Raw genomic sequence first — 25470 nt, 5'->3', positions numbered from 1 at the left:
AGTGCAAAATAGAAAATTCAAGGCGATTGAAAAGTGAATTTGAAGGTTTTCGAAACAGCCCGTTAGCAATTACATGAGCGTTTTGTGCCCTGATCCCGACAGTAGCTGGGTGCAGCGCACAATAACGCATGAAAGAACTTTACCTCAAGCCGGATAACTCGAATCCTGAAAAGGGGCAAATGCAAGCAGTACTCGAGAGAAGAGTTTCCATCTCGTTAAACCGCTTTCATTGTCTCGGGCAGCTTTCCTATTGCCGTTGCAGGTGCGACCTTTGCTGCAGCAATACAGCAATAAACTTAGACAAATATCAACAAACATGTTAATATCTATAGATGTCGCGTAAAAGAAATGTAACAGCACTCACGAAATATTCCCCGCGGCGATTTCTTCGCCCGCAGTGACGACACCATTCGATCCGAGGGCCTTCGAAGGTGTTCGATGTGGTCGTAACCCGCGCCAACCAGCCGTATTCCGCAGGTTCAGGTAACAACAGAAAACGCACAGTCCGCCGTCACAGCAACGGAAGCCGAAACCACGAGCAACAACGAATCAGGGGCTCGACAGAAGGGGAAAAATAGGAGGCTGGTAAATTCCGAACAGGATTAACACTTCGATGGGAGAAGAACTGGACGTCTTCTGGCCGAGATGGTTGCGTTAGTTGAAAAGACGGTGAATGGGGTTGGTTTAGGGTTTCTAGTGGCACTACAGTAAAGCGTTTTCAGCCCTCTCTGCGAGACAAACTCCGTCCGGTCGTGGAAATGTTTCCCGAACGACGTCCCGCCCACTGAGGAACTCTTCCGGAGGCCCTCGCGCAGCTATCCTCGAAGCGTCTCCAAGACACACACCTGGGGGACTGCCTCGAACGGCGCCGAGCGCAGCGTCGACGGCGAACGGTGGCGGCGCGCGGTCCCCTACTCCGGCGGCGGCCGGCGCGAAAGTGAAATCGTCGGCCGACGGCGCGCGCGACGCGCGGCGCACCGAGGAGCACAAAGCAAACACAAGCAAAAAACGCGCGTGGGGCGCGCGCGCGCGGTCCCGTTTTCGCCCGCCTCCTTTCCGCCCCCCTCTCTCTCATATCTTTCTCTCTCGCTGTCTTGCCCGCGCCTACCCTCTCGGAAGCTGCCGCGAAGCTACAGGACGCCGAAAAGGTTCCCGTTCTGCGTACATACCGTGATGTAGACACCCTCGCTGGCTTCCTTGTCCACTAACGCCTTTAGAGAACGGTGGCGACTATTACTGATACGATGGACGGCGGAACATGCGAAGCGATGAAACAAGGGAAGCCGCATGGCCTTGGTCCTCAATGCGTGAAAGACCAAACCAACCAAACTAAAGTGTACCGTTGGGTTGCCCGGTGCAAGATACCGCCCCTACAGATACCAAGAAAGCAACCTGCGTCCCAATAAAGGGGAATGCCTGCGCCAACGAAACACGAGGTTTCCTAAACGGCAAAACGCCGGGTTTTAACCAGTTTGTTCTCATATAAAATGTCATATTGGTTCTGTTCGCATTTTTTGCCGCATCTCTATGCTTCGAAGAAATGATGCAATCAGGGCCGCTCCAACCTCGACTAAGTCGACTTAACATAAAATATCAGCGCCTACTTACTACTTTTTGTGTTCCTCCAAGTTGCGCCTACGCCCACGCGTTTCGAATAACGCCTCTGCTATCCGCGCACAAAAAACGCGACACGCTTTCCGTCGCCTCCACAGCTCGATCCGCTTGTAGTGACGCGCGATTACGTCACATGCGCCAGGCACAGTCGGCCGCCGACGACTGCTCGGCCGGCCCACTGGCTGCCGAGACCTCCGCCGCGCGGACGCCAGCGGGCAGCGTTCGCCACCAGCGATTCTCCCGCTGCGCGCGGGGCGTCGGGGGCGCGTCGTCGTCGCCACAGCCACGCGGTGTCATCGCACGCGCCGCCGCAGAGATGGCGGGCTGCGATGTCCCACTGCACCTAAACTGCTGCCGACCGGAACGCGAGGTGTCGACACGCGCCGCGCGGCCGGCGTTCGATTGTCCGCCCGGACGGCTCGCTTGTTTGTTTGCCTCCCGCCCGAGGCCCGCCGGGCGAAAGTCCCGTCCAATTAGTCGCGCGTGCCTGGTGCGCTGCTGCGGCGGCCGTCCTGGATCGAAACGCACAAGCGACACTGCCGGCCATCCCCAGTGCGTCGAGGGTGAGAGAGCAGGAAACAGAGACGACGGTAATTGCTCCCGACTGTCTTTACGTTGAACTATCGACGAGCAGAAAGGCGAAAGCGGAAGAAGGAGCAAGAAGCAGGAAACGCGGGGGCCAGAGGAAGTGGGAAACAGCGACGATGTCCTCGCGCCGTGCCTGTGTTGTGGGAAATACCACGGGGAAGACGCCTTGTAAGAAATGCGTTGCATTGTAAGTGAGCCGATGAGAGCCATTCCACCATCACCCCTCCACCCTCATTTGCGTCCACTTTGTTTTGAGAGCCCTTCTACCCGCTTCCACAGCCCTTCCCCTGATCGGCCTGAAGAGGGACCGACGGCGGCCAGCATCGGTGTCCTCTCGGAGCCCTTAGGACCGCAGGCAAATTTTCTGCCAGTTTTGTCCACAAGAACCACAAAGACCGATCATCCGAGGGGGCTGAGTCAGCCATTTCAATTCTGCGTACCGCTGCTGTCGCAGCCCCACCTCCTTATTCCGTGCACGGACTCGAGTAAAGCTGCACGGAATAGCCTGCGTATTAGCGCAATTGCTGCACGACGCGAGGACGACGAAGGGACACACAAGCAACACTGCACGTACTCTTATTAGGGCGGAAGCGCTATTCTCATGGGTAAACCCAGAGCAAGATCTTGCGATGATTGTGGGTCTGTGCCAAGTGAAATATATAAATAAAAATCGATCAGATAAACATCCGCGACTGATACGACCCCGGGGCGGTGCGAACAGATGAACTTCGCTGGCCACTGCCGAGCACGCATCGTGTTAAACTGCAAGACACTCTCGTGCTTGCACATCGTTTTGTCGTCAACTAGTACTCCTATCAAACTAATATTCGTGCTTTTTGGTTAGGGGAGGGGGGGGGGGGGGTAGTGACAGAAAGATGTGCGGTGCATGCGTTGGTGTGGACAGCGTTGTGGCAGAAACAGGGCACTAGAGCAATGCGCGTTGGCGTTGAAAACATTGCTGCAGAAACGTGGCACTCATAGGATGCCGGCGTACAATGGGTAAATTGGCATTGACGATGAAAAAGTTGAAGATGCACATAACTGGCTGCATGGGTCAGTGGACACCTCAGGCGCGCTTTCAGGTACGTTGCGGTGGCGTCCACCTGCAAAAGACTGTGCTTTCGTGCAATTTTCTGTGCTCAGCAATACCAAACCGCCAGCAATTTTTGTTATACTATAAGTATGCATGAAGGACCGATGTCTGATCTCAATGCGTATACATGGAGGCGTTAGAATTGTGTAGCCATGCCCAGACCAGCGTGGACGGCGGACATTTTTTTTATAGCAATACGAGGTCTGTTAGAAAAGTATCCGACTTTATTTTTTTTTTGCGAACACCTGATGGATATGAGACAAGCGCGCTTGCATCAGGCGACATTGAACCTTCATGCGCATGCAGTATTTTTTTCCCGCCTGCCGATAGCGTCAGTCGCTGGGAAGCAGCGTTTGAGTGAGGCAGTGTGCAGTGCTCTCGTCGGTTTTTTATTGCAAGGAAAATGGCGGAGTGAAAGGAGCAGCGCTACTGCAACAAATTTTGCCATAAACTTGGCGACAGCCGAGTGGAAACCATTCGAAATATTCAGACGGCTTAAGGTGAAGATGCTATGAGCAGCACACAGTTTAAGCAGTGTTACAATTGTTTTAAAGATGGCCGCACATCGGTGGAGAACGAGCCACGCTCCAATCGGCCATCAACATGCCAAAATGACCAGGTCATTGCCGAACTGAACGCTATGGTGATGCGGGACTGTCGCGTGACTATCCGAGAAATTGAGGAAGAGGTGGACATGAGCAATATCTCCGCAAATTCCATTATCACCGAAGATTTGGCCATGGAGAGAGTTGCGGCGAAATTCGTTCCGAAGCTGCTCACGGTGGAGCAAAAGCAGCTTCGTGTTGAAGTCTCACAGGACATGCTGGATTCCGCAAACAGTGACCCCGACTTCATCAACATCATAATCACTAGTGACGAGTCTTGGGTGTACAGGTACGACCCGGAAACCAGATCCCAGTCCTCAGAGTGGAAGCATTCCACGTCACCAAGACTTATGAAGGCCCGCCAATTGCGCAGCAATGTAAAAGTGATGCTGAGTGCTTTCTTTGACACCCTGTGTGGCAGACCACGAGTACGCACTCTACAGGGTCAAACAATGACCAAAGAGTACTACAGGGATGTCCTCCGTTGCCTACGTGATGCTGTGCGGCGCAAGAACCCGGAGCTGAGGTCAACAGGAAATTGGCGCACCCATCGCGCCAATGCTCCTGCACATTCCTCGCACTCGAATCAGATTTTTTGGTGAAAAACCAGACTCCTGTAGTTCAACAGACTCCTTACTGTCCTGATATGGCCCCTGCGATTTCTGGCTGGTTCCCAAAATCAAAAGGCCATTGAAAGGAGCGCGATTGCAGACAAGGAAGAACATTATGGCTGCAACGACAGCTGAGCTAAACTCCATTCCGAAAAGGGCCTTTTCGGAATACTTCCTACAATGGCAGCACCGCTGGGAGAAGTGTATGGAGTCCCAAGTAGACTACTTTAAAGATGACTAGGTTTGCAATGCTCCAGTTATGCAAGTTTTTTTTCAACGGCCAAAGGTCGGATACTTTTCTAACAGACCTCGTATTTGCAAAACGTACCTACCAGTGCCTTCACCATGGACACCTAAAGGCGTGATTCCATTAACTTAGACCAGGTTCTGAGGTCAGAACGCGGTGATTTCAGTGCAAAACTAACTGTCCTTCGACTCTGGAGGCTATAATTAGTATAGCCGAAGTGTCTTTTTGTCTCCGCAGCCGCACGCAGCACGTCCATGCCTAGTTACGCGTGAACTATTCGCGTGTGCGGAACACTGCCGGCACCCCAGTAGGCCGAGCAATAGCGCTTGACCAGAGAGAGATATCAGCAGCCTCGCCGACCCGTTTCGGGCCAGTGCGTCGGCATCACGGGCCCATCGGTGCGGGTACGCGTTCCTGGAAATCGGTATCGGAGATCTGCGCAGTGCCTCGCCCAGCCGATGTCAGCAACGCTTGGTACTTCGCGGCGTTTCTCAGTCGACCTCACCAGGCGTTGGCGTCACTACATTAGCGCGCCTGCGCTCGCGTCATAGTGGACGAGCGGTGACTTAGACCGGGCTAGCCGTTTTAAAGCGCTTAGTTGTGCATGAAGTCGACGGAATACTTCGTGGCTTGTGTGTCCACACTTAGGACATTTACGCATAACTAACGCATTAATGTGCACACATTTGAAATTGTTTCATGAGAAAAGGAAAGACGCAGTAGTTGTCCCCCTTGGTGGGCACATGAACAGCGGTACGAAGTAAGGAATCGATGGGGGAAGTGAAAAGAAGCACAGATAAAGAGGAGCGTTAGTGGAAGGCTCCAGATTAATTTCGACCACCTGCACTTCTTTAACAGGCAGTGACATAGTACAGCACACGGGCGCCTTATGCAATTCGCCTCCATCGAACTGCGGATTGCGCGGTCGGGATTCGAACCTGCGACTGCGCGCTCAGCAGCCGAATGCAATGACCACTGAGCTGAGCATATGCTGCACCGGGTCGCAGTGGAAACGCGCTGGATTCCTTTCCACGTTCCTTGCATACCGGCTTTTCCAACAAGCCGGATGGCAAAAAAAAAAAGGCATGTGCGTGCCATCTTCTTGACCGTGACGTCGGAGGCAGGTAGGCTGTCTAAAGCTTTCAGGGAGTCTGTGAGGATAGTAGCCTCGTAGCGAAGCTAATTAGGCTACACGTTACGCGACTCTTATACTGTTTCTCACAAAGCATCGCATGCCCTTGTAGGAAGCAGCAGCTGGAGCTGCTGCCAAGCACATTCGAGGCCGCAAATAATTATCGAGAATGAAAGGGAAACAGCGGCTTTCCTTAATCACCGTGAAGGACATTAAATATGGCGTAAGAAGATGCTTACCCCGATGGCGCCATTTATTGTGCGTCGCCAGCCGGGTTTGGCGCCCATGTTCGTTGAGAGTTGCGCTGCCGTAGTAAACTGAGTGACACGAGCCGTTATGTCTGAACAGCAACTACTGAGAGTTGTACATCCGTCGTTTATCGGCACCGCCTAGAGCAGAAAAGTCGGGTTGGCAAGATTTTTATTTCTAGAAAGATGGCAGACACGTATGGGGTTAGTTCATTTCGCTTTTGCTTCGCAGACCTTTATTTAAAAAAGTATTTTTCCTTTGTCTCTGAGCAGAGGAACAGCATGACTATGTTGTGACAAAACAGGAACTGCGACGGCGCTTTAGCAACAGCTGGCATTTTCAGTGTTTGCTGCAGGACCATTGCAGATCCGCGACATCTCCCGAGGAGATCGAAGACATTCAGATGTGACTGCGTTCGAAAAACAGTCGGCGCCTTACAAGAAGCGCCGACCTCCCTGCTCCTGGTACTAGGACTTTTCACATCCGGATTCCCATGCTCGAGAGACCAGAGTGACAGCAGCCAGGGCCGCGTGTGGATTCCGCATCCTCTTGGGCGGACGTCGCGCAATCCAGAACCGAACACGCTCACGAGGCAAGTGGAATTGAGGCGTCCAGCCTTCCATCCCGCGGCGCTGCCTTCGTGTGGGCCATTAGAGCCTGTTGGCCCGACTCAAAGCTCGGAGGCCGAAATGGCCCGCTTTCTCTACGCGCACCGGCCGGAAAGAGAATCGCCGCCAACGAAGGCAGGGCTCCGCGCGGGGCTGCTGCCGTTGCTGGGCGCACGCAGCCGCAGCAGTGGTGGCAGCCTCTCGGCCCTCAGCGCTCCCCGTCCGTCTTGAATGCCGCTCTCGCTCCACGTCCGCCGAGATCGCCGAACAGCGTGTTCTTGTTCGATCGGAAAATTACGCCGGCAACGACAGCCGGAGATTACGCGAGCAAAGGAAAGCCTGCCAGCGGACCGCCGTCGGCGGAGACCGAGCAACCCACAGAGCCGTCAAACGCTGCCAATAGGTCGGAAGAACGTGTTTCTCTCGTCATTGTTTTTCTTCTTGCCTTTCCCTTGTCCGAGGCGCGAAGAATAGAAACATCTCGGTCCGGTCTGCGGCTTGGAATAGCGGGGCGTTTTGGTGGGGGGAGAAGGGCCAGAAGCGGTACCCTTACTGAAGCCTCGGCGACGCGCGGTGTGCGCATCCGTTCCCGGGTGCACTCGAGATTCCCCACGTACGAGCTGGCCAGTGCACGGCTGTTAAGAGAGAAGCAAGACGTGGCCCCATTGCAGATGTCAATTGGATGCTCTCTTCGCGTCGGCGGCGCGAAGAAATGCGCGGCGGCATCACTCAAGTAGCCGTCCCGCTTTTTGTTGCCGCCCGCGGCGCGCGCTTTGACGAAGCCCGCGGCTTTTCATCGGTGCGCGCCAATTTTCGTTTCGGGAGCAGCCTCCTCCGGCGCGGGCCTCTCTAATCTCGTAACCCACAGGGAATAAGGCCTCGTCGCGGTTACCCCTGGCGCTGGGAGCGTACAGAAGGGGGCGCGTGCACTTACGCGTCGGGATCCGCACGCACCGTAATGAGCTGCTGAGCGCGCGCGGCTCATTTCAACAGCGTTCGCGCGCGCATTTTGCCGCTTTGTTTCCACGCAGTGTCCGCGCGACGTCAGTGCTTCTTGGGCGTCTCGAGTTTGCTGCTCCGTGGCAATGGGGGGAGGGGCAGGACGAGTCAAATCGGTGCGCAGGCCTGTGCACAAGGGCGCCTCTTGATGGAATGCTTCCGAGGATGTCAGGGCTCGAGTAACACCTCCGGATAGAACGAAGCAAGAGCACGGTCGGCGTAGAAGCGGGAAAGAAGGCCAGTCCGGCCACGACAGCGGAGGTGCGCGTGGGACCGAAAATAAATCATGGCCGCCACCGCCGCTGCGAAATGGCGGAGGCGTTTCCTTCCCCCGGTGAGGGGTGCACTTTTGGGTGGCCATTACAGAGAGCTGCCCCGCGCACACACCGTCCATCCGCAGAAGCTCCTCTGGGCCTTTTCAAGGCCGCTTTGTCAAGACGCTGCCCTGGCGTTTTGGAATGTGCGGGTCTTCGGACTGGGGCAGGGAGACCGCGTTCCTGCAGCGGCTCTCTCTTCACCCCGTGCGTGGTCCGTACGTCCACCGCCTCGGTCCGACTCACTCCTGCGGGATCGGAGCGCATTGCGCAGCTTTGTACCCAGCCAGTTCAGATTCTGGAGCTTTGGATCCCTGCGCGCCTGAAGAGCACTGGACGCCGCTAGCTGTGAAGGGTTGCTACGGCGAGGTCAGGAATAAAGAGGGATAACGGTGAAGAGAGAGGTAACGCGAAGGGATAACATTAAGCGAGCATAATTGTAAGACCTGTCACATTTCCAGCTGCAGGTGAAGCTTGTGTATTGAAGAGAGGCGAGACACAAGACGCCTAGTTGTTGCTATTCGGCGAAGCATCTGCTAAGAATAGATACGCAACGTGACTTAACGGGAAAGCCTATATTCGCAGCTACTGAACGGTAGATGCCTATTTACGTTCGTGGTCAGGATTTTTAGCACTCGATACTTTTCTTTCGAAACACCGAGGTTTTATTAGCGTTCCGCATGGACGTGAGCCAAAAGCAAGGTGTCCGATTCAGCGAAACGCTTCAAGTCGCTTGCATTTCGCATCCTGATCGTATCACACGAAGCAGGAGGCCACAAGCAATTTTAAGACCACAGCATTTCCTGAGGGATACTATTGCTCGTGATAAAACCTTTAGTATTTGATTAGTATCAGCCTGAAGAAAGTTTGTACCGAATTTTCCTGCATGACAAGTCCTACGGCTGTCTCGTTTTCCAGGAAAGTAGTTCTGCTAACTTGCCACGACGCAGTGGGCATGAGCAATCCCTCACACCAGATCTATTGCACCCGTGGAACGTACTGAACTAAACCGTTTGATTGCTTCAACGCTGCGATTGCCAAAAAAAAAAATACTGGCCGGCGACCATACTATTTGTCGCGACAAATCCGCCGAACTAGCCCTGGTACGACAGGCCGATAAGCTGCTGGGCGCTCAGTTCGTCGCTAAACAAAGTGTTTATCTTTCTGCGCTATCAGAATCGGTTGGATTTTTCGCTTTTACACTGATCGCCTACCCACTGTTTATTTCAATTTGATTTCGTCGTTACTTTTTCACTCCGCTGTTGCGTGGGCCTCTGGTAGGTGAAGGTGGATGGGGCCTTCTGGAGGGTCGATGGGGCGGGTAGTGGAGATAGTGATGAAGGAAGGGTGAGCGGAGGTGCCAGGTGGATGGATGGGCGAGCGGTGGGTGGCGTTTCTAAACACATATACGCTTATTAGGTAGCAAAAAGGGAGTACTTCTTTTTTACTATTTCTGTTTAGATTGCATGATGGACCGTTTTTGAGGAACGTCGCTATGATTGCTAACGCACTCAAATATTGCAGGGGGCGTCCAGGCAGATTCGATGTAGTCAGTGTGGAACTTGCTACATTCCAGAAATCCTGTCATGTTCGATACTCTCAGATGGCGAGCTCTTGTGTATAGCGGCTTAGGCCGCTTCTGATCGACGCCAGTGGAGGTCTTATTAAGCTACAAATAGTATTTGGAGAAACTTTTACCCGTCAGATACCTCGGTTCGCTGGCTTCAAGAGAGATGCACTAGCGGCACTCATTTAAGCACGTCGGTTTTGCTGCGTCACCGGAACAACGGCGATCGTTGCATACCTTGTCATCTGGAGCTTTGAACGCAGCGTAAGCATGACCGACACTAATTTGATGGGCTCGACATTCCAGTTTGGTGGTGCAGATGTCGTCGTACCAGGGTGATAAATCTGATTCATTGTGGGTAAAATTGTTCATATAAGGTAACAAGATAGCGCGGGATTCTGATACTCACTTCCTCTATAGGTGAGCAGTTTCCTGAAGGAGCCCCTGCAGCACGCTTATTCATTAGGCAATGCCCAAGATCGCGAGTGAGGCTTTTTTCAACAGTCTTCCACTCACTTTGTAATGGGGCGTAGGTAGGGTGTGGATGAGCTACTCCAAGGCATCGTATACCACATGCCCGCTTCTGGCTCGCTGATGAACCATCAATCATCGCGCGCCTCGACACTGGGAAGCTCAGCTGTGCACGGCAGGTAATAATACCTGACGTTCTTTGCAGCAAAGGTGACGGCGAACCCAACACGGGGCTAGGCAAGACATCTGCGGTGATGTTGTATATCAGGACAATGATGCTGATAGTGTGTTCTGTACACATGTGTTGTCCATTTATTCCATCAGCCCAGAGTTAGGCTCTGTGTCTGTCCTGTTACTTTCTCGTAGTGTTTTTGAGAAGTACCCGAGAAGTACCTGTATTACAGCGGGTGTCACGTGGAACGTGACCGAATAGTGAAGGAGGCAGCTGTGCGAGAACACTTTTATGCTCAAGACTACCAGAACCGAGACCCTCCTTAAGCTATTTAGCAGCCAAGCACAGGGAAGTAAGGAGCTCGTTACGGAACACAGATGACTATTCGCCTTCGCCGTCTTCGTATGTGTGTCACAACAAGGCCCGCAATTCGCTCTCCTTAAAGAAGGCAGAACGCTCACGTTCTCATGACGAATTCAGATCATGATGATGAAGAAATCACTTTAGCTAGAACTAAAATTGGTGATCGGTGCCCCTATTACAGGAGAACATTGGATCTTGCGGTCGCTCTAGTCCTTTCGGTTAGCTCCTGGTAAATTTATGGGTTCTAGCGGGACAGCATTTCCTCCCGCCACTCAGACGTCGTTTTTTCAATCCTTTCTGCCACCGCGGTAGCTCAGTGGTTATGATATGCTGGGCTGCTGACCTGAAAGACACAGGTTCGATCCCGGCCGCTGCGGTCGCATTTCTATGAAGGCGAATTGCTAGAGGCCCGTGTACTGTGCGATGTCAGTGCATGTTAGAGAACCCCAAGTGGTCGAAATTATTCCGGAACCCTTCACTACGGCTTACCTCATAGCCTGGGTCGTTTTGATGTGTTAAATCCTCATAAACGAATCAATACTATTTCTGTGCTGTGTTGGCAGGCTTATATTATGTTGTGTATATATACAGGGTGTTTCACCTAAGACTTTCTGCAATTTTAAAAATAAGCTATTTGAATTAGATGCGCGCTTTTTCTGGCATAGCATTGTCAGTGGTGTAGTACATCATAATGCAGTTAAGACGTGCTAACAGCAGGCTTGTTAACCAATATTTAATAGTTAACTTTTAAACTATTACCAATTGGGCTCCTTAATTATTGAGAGGCATGCAGCCCACCGTAAGTAATGTCCATATCCGTTTTTAGAATTTCGAGAACGCGATTATCCTCGGCGCTGTGGCCCAACAAATTTCGCCTACATCGCGCCAAAATACATGCGGTTTGAGAAGCTTGCAGGCAAAGCAACCTCTGCAGTGCACGTAACTCGTCGAAATAGCCAAAATTTGTTGGGCCAAAGCGCCGAGGATAATCGTGTTCTCGAAATTCTAAAAACGGATATGGACATCACTTACGGTGGGCTACATTCCTCTTAATAATTAAGGAGCCCAACGGTAATAGTTTAAAAGTTAACTATTAAATATTGGTTAACAAGCCTGCTAGTTAGCACGTCTTAGCTGCATTATGATATACTACACCACTGCCAATGCTATGCCAGAAAAAGCGCGCATCTAATTCAAATAGCTTATTTTTAAAAATTGCAGAAAGTCTTAGGTGAAACACCCTGTATACTATATATATAGCGTTTACTTCGCTATATATATATATATATATATATATATATATATATATATATATATATATATATAGTTGCAGGAGGTCTTGTCGTTCAATGGGCCAGGAAGACTTGTAGAAGAAGGGGTCACAACCTTGCAATTATCTTAATTTAATACCGACAGTTTCGGACGGAGGACCGTCCTTCCTCAGGGTATACACAAGAATCCATGCGGTTAAGCGAAGCGAAGTAAGCGAAGTAGCGAAGTAAACGCTTCGTTAAAGGAAACGTTTTTGACTAGACGTTTCGATCGGTGGACCGATCTTTTTCAGGAGTTTTGAAAAAGATCGGTCCTCCGATCGAAATGAATACAAGGGGGGGGGGGGGGGGGGGGGGGGGGGGGGGGGGGGGTACTGCGCACAAAAAAACAAGGACAAGAAGATAACACAACAAGCGCAGACTCGCGACTGCGCTTGTTGTCGCGCGAGTCTGCGCTTGTTGTGTTATCTTCTTGTCCTTGTTTTTTTTGTGCGCAGTACCCCCCCTTGTATTCACCATGATTGACCGACTAGCCCAACAACGTACGCTCTTAAACTCCGATCGAAGCATCGAGTAAAAAAAACGTTTCCTAAAACGAAGCGTATACTTCTGTGCATATATATATATAGAAAGAGAGAGAGAGAAATCAATTTGTTGAAAGGAAAGGTGGACAGTTCGGCCGGCGGTAAGGTGACCCTGGCCTGCTATCCATGTTGTATAGGTAGGTCCACTTCTATGCCACGGTGTGCGCTCTGTGGCTCACAGTCTTCTGGGTAGATTTGGTGAAGTCTTTTTGGGCTTGAGTATTTGTTTGTATTTTTCGCAGCGTTTTTTCTTGTCTCTTCTCTAGTTCTTCATCCGGTGGCGCGTTATCTCTTCTTCCTAGCCTATAGTGGTGTAGGATTTCTGAATATGCATGTGGCCAGCATGTTCGAGTAGTTGTGGTCGAACGTGTGTCGGGGTGCCCGGGGTAGGAGTGCTCAGGATGCGGCGTGTGCGCCTTCGTTCCCCTCCAGGGACTGACGCGCTGGTGTCCATATGAGCTTTGCTTGCTTTTCGGCTCCCTTCATGTCGTTTAGGATCTTAATGGTTGTCCATCCTATATAGCGCCTGATGTTCGTGCACGCTTCATGTGAATCCGTTATTTTATTCATTTCTTTTTCGATGAGGCTATTGCGAGTGCAATAGTTGGTTCCTACGCCTGGGTTGGGCCTCTGCACCTGATTGATGCGCTACTTCTGAGTTGCTATCGTCATAATGCTTCCAACCGGTGCTGCCGCGTCTTTGTGCAATGTGTTTCTATTGCTCTTCCGTTGTTTCTCTATAGCTTGAGCTCTGGCTTCTCTTCTTCCTGCTTGGTGTACCGGGTGCATGTTCCTTTGTATGGGTTTTACTTGTAAGATGTTGTTCAATGATTCGGGAGCTTCATGTCTGTCTTGCGTTGTGCTTTTGTGCAGCAGTTTGAGTCAGTCTAACACTGATATGCCTGTCCTACTGTAGACTAGGCGACATTTCTGCGATGTCAGGTGGGCTTCAATTAATTCATTCAGCGTGTTGTGAATTCCCAGCTTCAGCAGCCTTCCTGTTGACGCGCTGATTGGAATTCCGAGGGTTATCGTTTATCTTTTGCTTATCAGGACGATCATTTCCTCCCTGTCTGTTTTTTTTTTATCTAAGGTACGACGCGACGTCCTCAATTCTGCTGATTATGAAAGCCTATACTAGCTACAAAGTGGCTTTCTCTTTCATGCCTCTTATCCCGTTGGACATTCTGCCTATCGTTCTTGCTGCTTGCTCTGTCGTCGCTGCTAGTCGTCTCATTACGTCTTGATCATTGTTGCCCAAGGTTTTTCGCCCATGGGAGTTTCTGAATTCTGGTTCCATTAAGGGCCACCTGGATGGGGCTGCAGTTTGTCCCTTTCCTGAATATTAGGAGTTCTGATTTCTTCGGGGTGCATGCCAGGACGTGTTCTTCTGCATACGCTTGTATTGTGCTTGCAGCTTCCTGCAGTCGGCGTTGAATTTCTCCTTCGTCGCCGTTGTTCGTCCATACTGCAACGTCATCAGCGTAGAGGGCATGCTTGATGCCCTCTATTTCTTGGAGTTTCTGTGGGAGCCCCCGCAAGGCTATGATAAATTTATAATGTACCACCGAACTAGCCAGGGCGCGTACTAAAAGCAAGGCGAATCTGGCTACTAAAGGAATATCAGAATGACAGCTGAAACATGGCATTGTAATTACGCCTGCGTGGTTGGCAACGTATCATGTGTCAGGGAAGACGTCTGCTAAGCGCTTCTTTGAAGGGTATATTGTCTCTCCCCGACATCCACCACAGCCACTAGCCTTCTGTCTCACCCACACTCCGCGTGCATACTAGAGCGGCTGATTGCTGCCGTGTGTAATGGCATCAGGATGCAGACAATTTAAGCGAAGTCCACTTGGACCATATGTTTGTGCTACGGCACGAGCATACAGTCGCTTTTCACTTTGTAACGGCGTTCTGTGGCTTTTGTAGTGAAGTGACTAACACGACACACCCTGAAACGGGAACACATAATCACCTGTCGTCACTCCATGTAACGTAAGACATTAACACTTCTTCTTGGGCGAGTTGGTGCATACTTGATTTGAAGAAAATAGCGCCAGAGCATGCAAACCACGAAGACAAGGACGAGACACGTCCTTGTCTCGTCCTTGTCTTCGTTGTTTGCATGCTCTGGCGCTATTTTCTTCAAATCAACGTAAGACATGACCTGTAATTCTCAGCGATGATCACTGTTCCTCTAATGTGTACACAATCCGATTTCTGAAGCTAGTATAACTGAAGAACGTAACCCACCTCCTCGTCCATATGAAGAAAGCAACGGCGTTTCAAAAGATGCGTTCATTATGAGTGTACATATGCGTGCAGATGTACTGATATCAATCTTTCGCGCACATGCTGCTTATCAAACTTTTTGACTGATACCTATGCGGTTTCTCATCTATCACGTTACATCAGCGCGGGGGCCACTACGTACCTGCCTGTAAACAACTACGAAGTCCATATTTTCAAAGCATCTTTTCTCTGACTCATCCTTCTTCCTTAGCGAAGCCGGCAGTCTTTTTCACTGGGCTTTATAGTGCTAGTCTAAATAAAGCGTTTTTTCCTCCTCCTATTTTTATGTGATTGGTGACCTTCGCCTTCGGTACCAGAATGAGAGCGTTGTTCATGCATCTGTCAGTGAAGACGCCACAGAAGGCATTAATGGTTTACAACCGGCAGGAAAGTGAATTGGGAAAGAATGGTCGCAAAATACAGCACCAAATACCAAGTTTCTTTTTTTTTTATCACACCGCCCTCGTCGTTGCTTGGCGCAAATTCTCCGACCCCCCCCCCCCCTTCTGGCCGTTTCCTCGACCAGAGGCTGCCTCGTCCATACTTTCAGAAACTACAGCGACCATTGCATGACTACAGCGATGACCGCCAGGTGGTGCTTATCTTCACGAGGCGCTGTCGACGATTGTTCCGAAGGTAACCCAGTAGCTCTTTTGCGCATCATTTTTGGGTTTCCAGCAAATTTGTGGGCACATACTCGCTACAGCCCACTTCGGGGTCGGCGCATCGGGCAGGCGCCGCGCACTCGAAGCCTGAACGTGTTTTGTGCATGGGGAGACATATTTTCCTCACTTGCTGGTTGAGTGAACGACACTCCACCATCTCATAAGGCAGCAGGAACGCGAAGGTAGCTGCCGTCCTTCGCACACGTGGTCAGACAACGCGGCGGCGGCCACAGCACTGGAGAGGACGTGCCTCCGTGTGTGTACAGTGGACGCGCACGACTGCCCCATCGAGCGGCGGCTGCTGCCGCGTGAGTGGCGAGAGGAAAGATGCGGTTCCGCCTTTTGATGATGCCCGTTATAGCGCCGAGGCGGAGCCGGGAGCTTCCTAGCCGCGCGTGGGCTGCCGCTTCTGGCAACAAGAGCAAGCTGCCGCGCAAAGTGGGATACCAAGGACACGCAACTCCTCCACCGTGATCTTACCATACGCAAGCACGAGTACGCAGAAGGGGGCGCGCGCGTAAAAGGTTCGTCGTCGGTGGGTCGGTCGGTGTTAGCTTGTCCGAACACCGCTCGTTGCGTAATGGTCCCCCCGTCCGCATCGCTGCGCCTTGCGCCTCGCGTTGGCCGCTGCCTCCACTGCGGTTCCTCCCAGCAAAATTGATTCCGCGGCCCGGTCCATTCGCGTCCACGCAGGCTGGGGCTATCCTCGCGCGCCAGGAACCGCCTCGTTTCGCCCTTGACTTTTCCTCGCAAAGGGCACCGCGAACGACGACGAAGACGAAGCGCACTTGGTCTCGGACGGTGTGCAGCCGAGCTTTCTCCGAAATTTCGCATTAGCGCTGCCTTCGGCGGCGCGGATATACGCCTCGCCTTGTAAGGCGTATCGGTCACGTTCCTCTCTAATGCGGTTGAGCCCCCTCCCCTTTAAGGCCTTAGGATGCGCGTTTCACCAGCCAAGTTGGTCCGACACAGCTGCGATGCGCCGTCGTTACGCAGCTAATGTGTTTGTCATTCACTTGAGTGTTCCGTCGGCTGTGGGTGTACAGGGAATATGACGTTTCGCTAGAAAACGTTTTCATGAGCTTCAGGGAAACTGCGTGACCGTGCGGTCAAACTGCGAGCGGCGATCGTCTTTCAAAACTGGCCATCGCACAAGGTTTATGGCCCCCGTTGCCAAATTCAAATAAATCCGTCTATTTGCGGTACCTCTCACCGACGCCTACCGTGCTCACTAACAGCACTGAAGAAATTAAGTAAGATTTGTTGCGGGGCTAGTTGGTGACACATTGCCTTGGGTAGCAAGCTACCGCAACAAAGAAAAACCGATGTCCTGTCTTCCACTTGAACACATTTCTATGATCCGCTAACATGGGGGCCACGAACCTGGAGCTTTTCTGCAGCTCTAGCTTTTCCCAGCTCGTTTGTCAAAAAAATATGTCGTCGGCGGCGTCGTCCGCACAGCCCACTGCCGGGATCCCACCGGTTAAAATTCACCTCCGGACGCCCACTTGCTCAGCACCGCCCACCTAGCGCCTCTCGCGTGTGAGGCGGATGTTCTAATCCCTGCTGCCGTGGCCTAGGGGTTAGAACAGCGTTTGACGTTCCTAGCTCTTTCTTTAGTTTCTAGCCGTTGGCGTAGGCGTCTGCAGCGCACACCGTCAGGAACCAGCCGTTGAAAATGCGCCAAAATACGCTAAAAATCTTCCGCCCCGCACTTCCCACACCTCAAAGCCCCTCCCGCGAATACGAGGCGGATGCACTAGCCAATAGGCCACGTGCCGCTGCGGTGGTCTAGTGTTTCGAACATCCAATCTAAACATCAACTCTAGTATCATAGGTTTTTATTTTCAAAGCGAGCTAAGTCCAGAAACCGAAACTAAGCAAAATTATACTGTAATGACAAATCAATGTACGTATATATTTCCTTTGGAAGAACTGCGATAACTATAGGGGCCCCTTAACTCCCAGAAAACGGACGGGCAAATAATATTTCATATAAAAAATGGGCTAGATCTTGCTCACGCGCAGATCAAAATGAATCCAATCCACTTGTGGGAGCCTTCTTTTAGAGCTTAATCCTCATGGTTTGTACTGTTTCGAGCGTAGTTAGATTTAATCCTTCAGTACTTGTTTAAGAGCGACTGCGACTGCGCATGATATGAAGGCATTGGTGCAAGAGCTGAACACGGAAGACGACGATAACGAAGGAATGGTTTTGTTTGGTTTATTGGTGTTTAACGTCCCAAAGCGACTCAGGTTATGAGGGACGGCGTTGAGGAGGGCTCCGGATATTTTCGGCCGCCTGGGATTCTTTAACGTGCACTGACGTCGCACAACACATGGGCGGTGTTGGGATCGGGGTAGCGTGATCGGGCCGGAGAAGGGACGAGGAAGTCGGCGATGTGGTTAAGATGAAAACGAAGAAAACTTTATACAGGCTATTTACATGATTTACAGAAGAGCAACTGAGAGGGACTCTCAGTGGATGAGGACTGCTTCGCTAGCGGGAGTGCACTGGAGTCTCAAAACAAAAGCCGTTAAATAACGCACGGATTCCCCAGATCCCTGTCTGGGGAAATAGTTCGAAGAATGACGTGTCCAATCAGACGGACCGTTGTGGATACTGTTGATACCGCCCACGGCAGGGGCGGCGCTGGGCCGTGGGGCTCTCTCGCAGCTCGGTTGATGGGAGAGGGTAGAGGCTCAGTAATTAAACACTGCTGTCTTTCACTCAGCACACCACCACTCTGTTCGTTGACCCGAGGGTCGACTCGGCCACGAACGCCGCCATCGTCGCCGCATCTTCGGCCTTCGGCGGTCTTTGACCTTCGCCGCTGCCACGGTGGTCCCACGGTCCTGGAAGTTCGCTGCCTTAATCCACTTAGGCAGGAGGGGAGGCATCACAGGCGCTACAGCGGTTAGCATTTCGCCTCCATCGAAATGCGACCGACGCGGCAGGGATCGAACCCGCGTCTTCCGGGTCAGCAAGCCAGTGCCATAGCCACTGAGACACCGCAACAAATGAGTCATTCGCCCCGTCGCTGAGGAAGCAAACATGCTCCTATGCTATAACCGATTTTAAAGTGTTCAGTAGGAGTAGCTGGTATTGGCTTCCTCAATTCATTTTTACTATCGAGATGGCAGGCGTACCTAGGAAACGAGAGAACTAACGTTGTCCTGTCGTTCTGTGTCCTGTCTGTGTCTGCCACTTCGATTGTAATGATGAATTTATCATGTTACAGTGAAGTAGAATAAATTCTAGGTCGCGTAAATTCCAGCTTGTTTACTTCTTCCGTTGCCGAAGCGCGAACACAAGAAAAGAAGGACGTCACGCGCGCTGTTGTGGTCGAAGCCTGTGATTCACTATTGCTTGCATATATTGGTGAAGTACGAGATGGCCCCTGACTGCACACAGAGAAATTATCGAGTACATGGTCATGTAGAGTTTCTCTGACTTGCATGTGAAGCATATTACATAACAGCTTGGATAGCACTGCAGTTTAAAGAGATATGAATCTTTCCTTTCTCACTTACAGTTTAGGTGCATCTCGTTCATTTCTGAAAAAAAAAAACAACCTAATATATGTCCATTTTTTCACGGTCATAAGCCAGCTATAACGCTGGACCATTCGCGTTACGAACTCAACCGTTCCGTGATTTTATTTTTTTTTTGTTGCTGGAATCGCAGTATGCCTGTCTTTTTAATCGATACAATAAGCTTTGCTGTTCTTGCTTCAGAGAGCATTGCACTTCCGTATAACGCCGCTTCTGTTGGATCACGCAGTGTATACCTCCTGTCTTGTCCGTCTGCGCTTCGCGACTCCTTACATAAAAAATTTGTGTGCCACTTTCGCTCATCGTATAGACATTCAAGAAGACTCCGTTGCTTGTATTTGTCTCTCGCTGTTTTTTTTTTTTTCAGGTATCCTCACTACCCGTCTCTATTATTGACCTTTGATTACGGGCTACCAGAAGTAACGAAGCAAGAGAATAAAAAACACCACGAATTACAGGACTGTATTCATAGGCACACTTTTGCAGCAGTTTTATCCGTTGGCAACATTGCATACAAAGCAGCGAAACTGCTACCTACTGGCAAATTATTTAAACTGCAACTGGAGTGGCGCTTTGCGGGTTAAAGAAAACGAAATCCTGGCAAATTATAGAACCTAGCTCACAGCCTACAGTGGAGCTCTGAGGGGGTTGATTCCGCTAATTATCCGTTCACGTTCAAAGACCTTTTAGTCCCTTATGGCCTTTCTACATTGAAAGTGCGCAAAGTTGCCTCTGTCCTTATGGGACACTGGTAAAGACACACTCTTCCAATTAAGTGACCCACGCAGAGCAATTGGCTGCAGACCTCTGTAAGGCTAAACCCACTTGTGCATAAGCACCATGCACCGCCACCACCACAAGCAAAGAAGTTGCTACCAGCATTGTTCGGCAACTTTTTCCGCATTTGTTTCCCTTGAAGCCGTGCCCCTGGGAGCCATCACGTAACAGGCAGCCTTGTATATACGTGTTTCTGGATGGCCTTGCCTTTGCAGACGAGGTCGCCGCTACAGGTCCTTTTCATTTTAAGAGTTTGCGCAATGAATGCGGGCACGCGATCGACACCCGCCGGTCCCCGTCCAATGTGTCGGAGATATATAGCTGCCATCTACGTGACCTTAAGTAGGCGCACTAATTTGTCGTGCGTGCGGATCTTTGCCGCGGGCACGAAAGAAACTTCCGGAGGGTCGCACTGCCACGCGCTCCCTCCTCTCCCGCCCACCGTCGTCATCTTCGTTTCCTCTCGCCGGTTCGTTCGGACGCAGCCAGGCAAAGGACACTTTTAAAAGAAAGAACAAAAAAAGTACATGAAAAAACACAGCTACGGATCGGTTTTAAAGCTAAGAAACTAGAGGCGCCCGACGATTCCCACGGTATTAGGAGAGGGGGCATTCCGCTTCTTTCTTTTCCAACATTAAACGTTTACCTCTCCCCCTATTCTTACGACTGTTCCGTCTTCCGCGTGCCTATGCGCGCGCGCACACGCACACACACAAGCATGTACGCACACAGATGCTCTTGCTCGCTCAGGCTTGGTGTATGCACTCGCGATACCGGACGTGTGCCTCGCCCAGCGTAATGTGCTCCGGAAAGGGCCTCGAATAAGTCGGCACAGGGGCGGCAAATACAAAGCTCCAGTCACCGTTATGTAAAGCACCCACCTGGCGCTGCTACCGCCCTCCCTTCTTCACTCGCGTGTTTTCTTCTGGTTTGTTCTGTCCCTCTTCCTGGTTGTCACGATCGGTGCTCACGATCGGCTTACACGCGGCCACGATGGGGGTGCGGCGCTCTAATCCGGTTGGCGAACCCCCGATCGCGTGCCGTTGACCCACCGATCCCCTGTTCGCTCCTCGCGCCCAGATGATGCTCGCGCTTGCGCGCGTCGCCAGCGCGAGGCCGTCGCTATACAGGGGATTTCGCTATTGGAAGTGCGGCGTGACATAGATCCGACGCGTGTCGTATACGTAGGGCCTGGTGCGGCCACTTCCTATCGGGTCGAGAGCTGCGGAGCCGGGTCTTAATCCCGTGACACGCGAGCTTATGACGCCCTGTCACGGTACGGACGAAGAAAAGAGAGGCCGATATCGAACTGTTTCGTTGCTTGCCTTTCTTTATATTTTTTTTTGCCCCCACAGTTCGTTTTCCGGGAGCCGTCCTCGTGGACTTTTGTGTACTTTCTTCCCGAGCGTCCTTTATTCCGGAATATCTGTATATTTTTTTTTTGCAAGATTGAAGACAAAGAGCAAAAACCATGCTAAGGCGGCTTTTGACATTCTTCCCGCTCCCTTGGTCGCAGACTGTTCCGAGCACGCAGTTCCAGTAAACACCGCCCTACCTTGGGATATCGCCGCAAGGTATACTTCCAGTTGAGGATGGCTTACTCCGAAAGCTCTACGCGAACTAGCGCAACGTACAACGACCGACTGAATCTACAGACAAATGTGACTACGTGAGTGCTTAACAGATGGCACGCGAAATAGCTTCTTCGTCAACAAGGGCCACTGACGCTATCAGTGCACGCAAAAGGAAGCACACAGTAGTCCTGACGGGTGACATCTCTTCCGGAACTCACTGTCACACTTCCCGTTCTTTATGTCCGCATGACACTCGATGAAGGTAATGAATCGAAAATCGGTCTATTTGGAGAGACGAGCGCGCTTCTTCTCCTTTTTCGATTTTCTCCTCCACTATCTATAAATAATCACCCGATCCTCATTCACGGACAACCCCAGCGAGTTTTTTTTTTTTTTTTTCTGCAACTTTCAAACATACCTTTTTCGTGTCGCTGGGCCCCAAAGGTGGCGGTGGCGCTGACCACTGATGCGCAGAGGTTTTCACCTCGAATGCAGACGCCACGGCTGGTGCGAAGCATCAGCGGCGGCCCTGAATTCCGGCGCTAAGGCGCCAGCGGGCGTTGAGGGGATGCGGGAGTCGCGCGCGCGGGGCAGCGACCTTTCGTCCTGCCGGGATGATGAAGACTTTCTGCAGCGCTCAATGAGGGACGCGACGTGTTTACGACTCGCCAGCCGCTCCTGTCGCTCCGCTGCCTGGGAACGGCTGCTTAGGAGGAGGGGGGGGGGGGGGGGGGGGTGACACTGCGTGCTCCATCCGCGTTCGGTGCAAACGCGGCCTCCGTTGCGCCGCACGTTAAAAAAAAAAAAAAAACGAGTACGGGAAGCAAGCGGAATCACTGGAGGATCAGAGAAACAAACAAACAAAAAAAGGAAAACAACTGGAATGGCACATATGAGCACCATTTGTGCGGAAATGTACTCGTGATAGGCCAGAAAGATCAATCAGTCTGGAATAGTTTGGAAAGCCATGTTTGCTATAAAGCGCGGAGGAAGGCACGGACGTTGATGCACTTACATTGTTGGCATGCTCTCGCAGACGCACTCTCAAATATCGTCCTTCTTGGCTAACATAGAAGCGACGCGTGACAAAGGTATTTCGTGGACAATACCCTCCGCCCAATGCGCAGACCTGTTGCCGCGCCGTTTCCGACCGATATTTCAAATAAACTTTAGTTGGAAGTAGCGCTTGCCTGCCGTCTTCACTCGTCCGTGTTGTTCTCTGCGTTATGACAAACATGACCTGACAGAGGTTCCACAGGGAATGAAATGTAAGGACTTGTAAAGAGCCTTGGTAGCAGTCAACGTTACTGGCAGTCGGCCGCGCAGCTCGAGCGAGTATCAAAGTATGCGTATGCATTTATCCCTCCGCAAAAAAAAAAGTAAAATAAATAAAAATAAAAGAGGACACAACCCGACTAGACAAGTGCAGATTAAAAAAAAAATGAGCTTTGAAAGCGCGATGAATATGAACAAAAACAGTGGAAATCGAAAAGCATAGTGCTGGATACGAAACAACTTTTGATTGATTGATCTGATTGATTGAATGCAGGAATAGTATAGGTTTTGAATCACGCCTTAGGACAGAACGCGGCATTATTTTAAACCTTAAAGTGCATTTGAATGTGCGCTTAAATCTCAGTACACGGGCATTTCGCATTTCCTTTCATGTCGAAGTGTGACTATCGCGACGAGGATAAAACTAGGAACTGACGGTCAAAAACAGAGCGCTACAAGCCCGTGGTCGGAAATATAGTATACTCTTGCACTGAAGGAGTCTTAAAGCATGCTCATACCATTACGTTTATAGTGCTCTTCTCTCAACGGATGACAATATGCCTTGTAACTGTACCTCGCTAGAGTTCCCTGACCAAAGCCATGGACTGGCTTTGGCCAGGAGTGCACTCCCTGGCCAATCTAGAGAATCGTATACGGCGAAGCATTCACCGTTGCCCCAGTCTGGTTTTGAGCCTAAAAGTGGCGTAACATTAAGAATTGCACTATCGCTGTATGGATTCTGCGAGGAAATTATCGTTGGCGCTACGCCAATAAAAGCGCGCGTCCTTTCTGAGGAAGAGTAAACGCTACTCGTTAAACTTGCCTGGCAGGTGCTACAGCCGCGTTTACTAAGGCCTGCAACGCACCGGCGACGATCGTAGTGCAGTCTGCGCTTGGCAGCATGAGAATGCGCCGTCACACATGAGCCAACACACAAGGACACGGTGTAAAGGCTTAACTTTTTTTTTTCGCGGCTGAATGGCAGCCTTTTCTATTCCAGAGGGGATTGCAGTGCATATTTAATCGAGCTATTACCGCTTCTTGTTTGCTGCAGGTCACATTTTGTGCTCTTGTACGTCTCGTGTGTTTATGAGGTGGATAACAGGGCTAAATTAGTTTAACATATCAGCGCGCTAAACGTCCTCTGTGCCCTGAACCGTTACGGGCAGTGACGTTTGCCACGGAGCAGTATGGAGCCGCACTAATGATTGATATCCCATAGCCATACATGCGCAAGCGAAGAACTGGCACGGAACGCTCGAACCAACCAACTGGTGATATTCGCTGTTAACGCATCATTGTAACTGTACCCGTCTCAATCTCTTCCCAGGTACCCCAGCTTCAAAGGGCTACGCGCCCACCCCATCCCATGGAGGTTGCTGCTTTAATGGCTCGTATTCCTAGGCAGAGCGCTCGCCACACGCACTCAACGACCGAGACTTTCAGCGGTGTTCTTGACCACGTTTACTCGGGCGACCTTCCATGGCGCCCGCAACACTCACCGCTGCCTCTCCCTCAAACGGGCTGCTTTTCTCTTTCGGAGCTGGGCGAGTGCACTTCCGCCATGGCAGCTAGCCGGAAGCGAAGGCAAAGCACCTGCGGGCTGCGCGGCAGCTCGAATAAAGCACTGCCAGGAATAACAAAAGCCGCTTCCATCCCTGGGATACGACCGCCGCCCAGCTCGCGGACGACGTGTTTACGACGCGCCGGTCGGAGCGTACGTACCGCGGCGCGTTGGCGTGCGGAAGAAATACAGCCGACGACGGAGAGCTCGTCGCTATTATGCCGCGTGGAAGACGGCGAAGACAGCCTCCGTAGGCCCCGCAGTCCGCTTCCAGCCCACGGACATCTGTGCGCGCTGGGTCGTCACTGGCAGGGCCGACGGCGGCGGTCGACTCATCTGGCAGTTTACGCCAGCGGTGACGTGGTGCTGCAGGACGGGCGTGGTCTGCGTACCCCTGGAGAGACCGAGCTGTCCGCAAGAGAGGCAGCGCCCGCGACCGTAGCCCGGCATGTGAAACTTTGTGGCAACGTTGCACACTGTAGCGGACATACCTCCTCCTACGCCACCGCTGGCCCCGGAACGCTGGGCACACTCGGGTTGAAGAGAAAAAGTTACGAAGACGGATGCATAAACATCCCACGGCGTTTCGTATGTCATAGGCACGTTGTTTTTGTTTAGTTTTCCCATAATATGCTCTGCGAGCCCACCAAAAGCGGCGGTGGTCAGGAGACCAAGGCAAGTAAAGCAAGCGCGGGAGACTGCGCGATGCTGTCGGTGTTGTACTCCAGGCAACGTTTATGAGTCTCCACGCTGCGCAGGCATTTTTATAACGCCCACGCGCTGTCAGTAACTTCGTTGACATACGTCTCAGCCTTTCTCTGATTTTGTGAGGTGGCATTTCTAGCTGTGCCGTGATTCCTACATGACTACGATTTGACACTTACTTGCGCAGGAGCTGGTTATTTTGAGCTATTTGCCCCTAGCTACTTGGTGTAAAAATCGAAATAGTGTCTATAGAAGTGGCATCCAGCCTTTTCGAGTTTCGCCCACTCAGGGAAGTAAAGCCAAGAATATGGAAGCGTGGATTAGTCCTTCATCAACCCACAGGTCCACTGAAATTATGCTTTCACCTTCGAAAGCGGCAATAATTTCCTATGGCAAGTAGACGCGCTTTTGCTTTTTATTTTTCTTACCACCCACATACACTACAGGAACTACCTGTTTTTCTACGACCACCTCTTGTTCTTCCGCAATCCCATCCACAAGTGTAGGGTAACATTAAGCCTGCTTAGCCTTCCTTTCTTCTTTCCCTCCTCTATCGAACTTCTATTCCATTT

At 51.4% G+C, this 25470-nt stretch overlaps 1 protein-coding gene across 2 annotated transcripts in view; it reads right to left on the bottom strand.

The window, feature by feature from the left end:
* Positions 1 to 25470, bottom strand: part of LOC149355296 (uncharacterized) — a 285681-nt gene that overhangs the window by 60832 nt on the left and 199379 nt on the right. Inside the window, exon 1 of one of the 2 annotated variants that reach the window (XM_089583748.1) lies at positions 365 to 929. The exons of the other annotated variant lie outside the window; for it this stretch is intronic. The gene's annotated coding sequence lies outside the window, so the exon portion shown is untranslated. Of the gene's footprint in view, positions 1 to 364; positions 930 to 25470 lie in introns of those variants that run through there. 2 annotated transcript variants of the gene reach the window in all.

Source organism: Amblyomma mixtum, chromosome 3 (genome assembly GCF_055824585.1).
Source record: "Amblyomma mixtum isolate Tamu chromosome 3, ASM5582458v1, whole genome shotgun sequence".
Taxonomy (NCBI): Eukaryota; Metazoa; Arthropoda; class Arachnida; order Ixodida; family Ixodidae; genus Amblyomma; species Amblyomma mixtum.
This window is presented reverse-complemented; position numbering and strand designations above follow the sequence as displayed.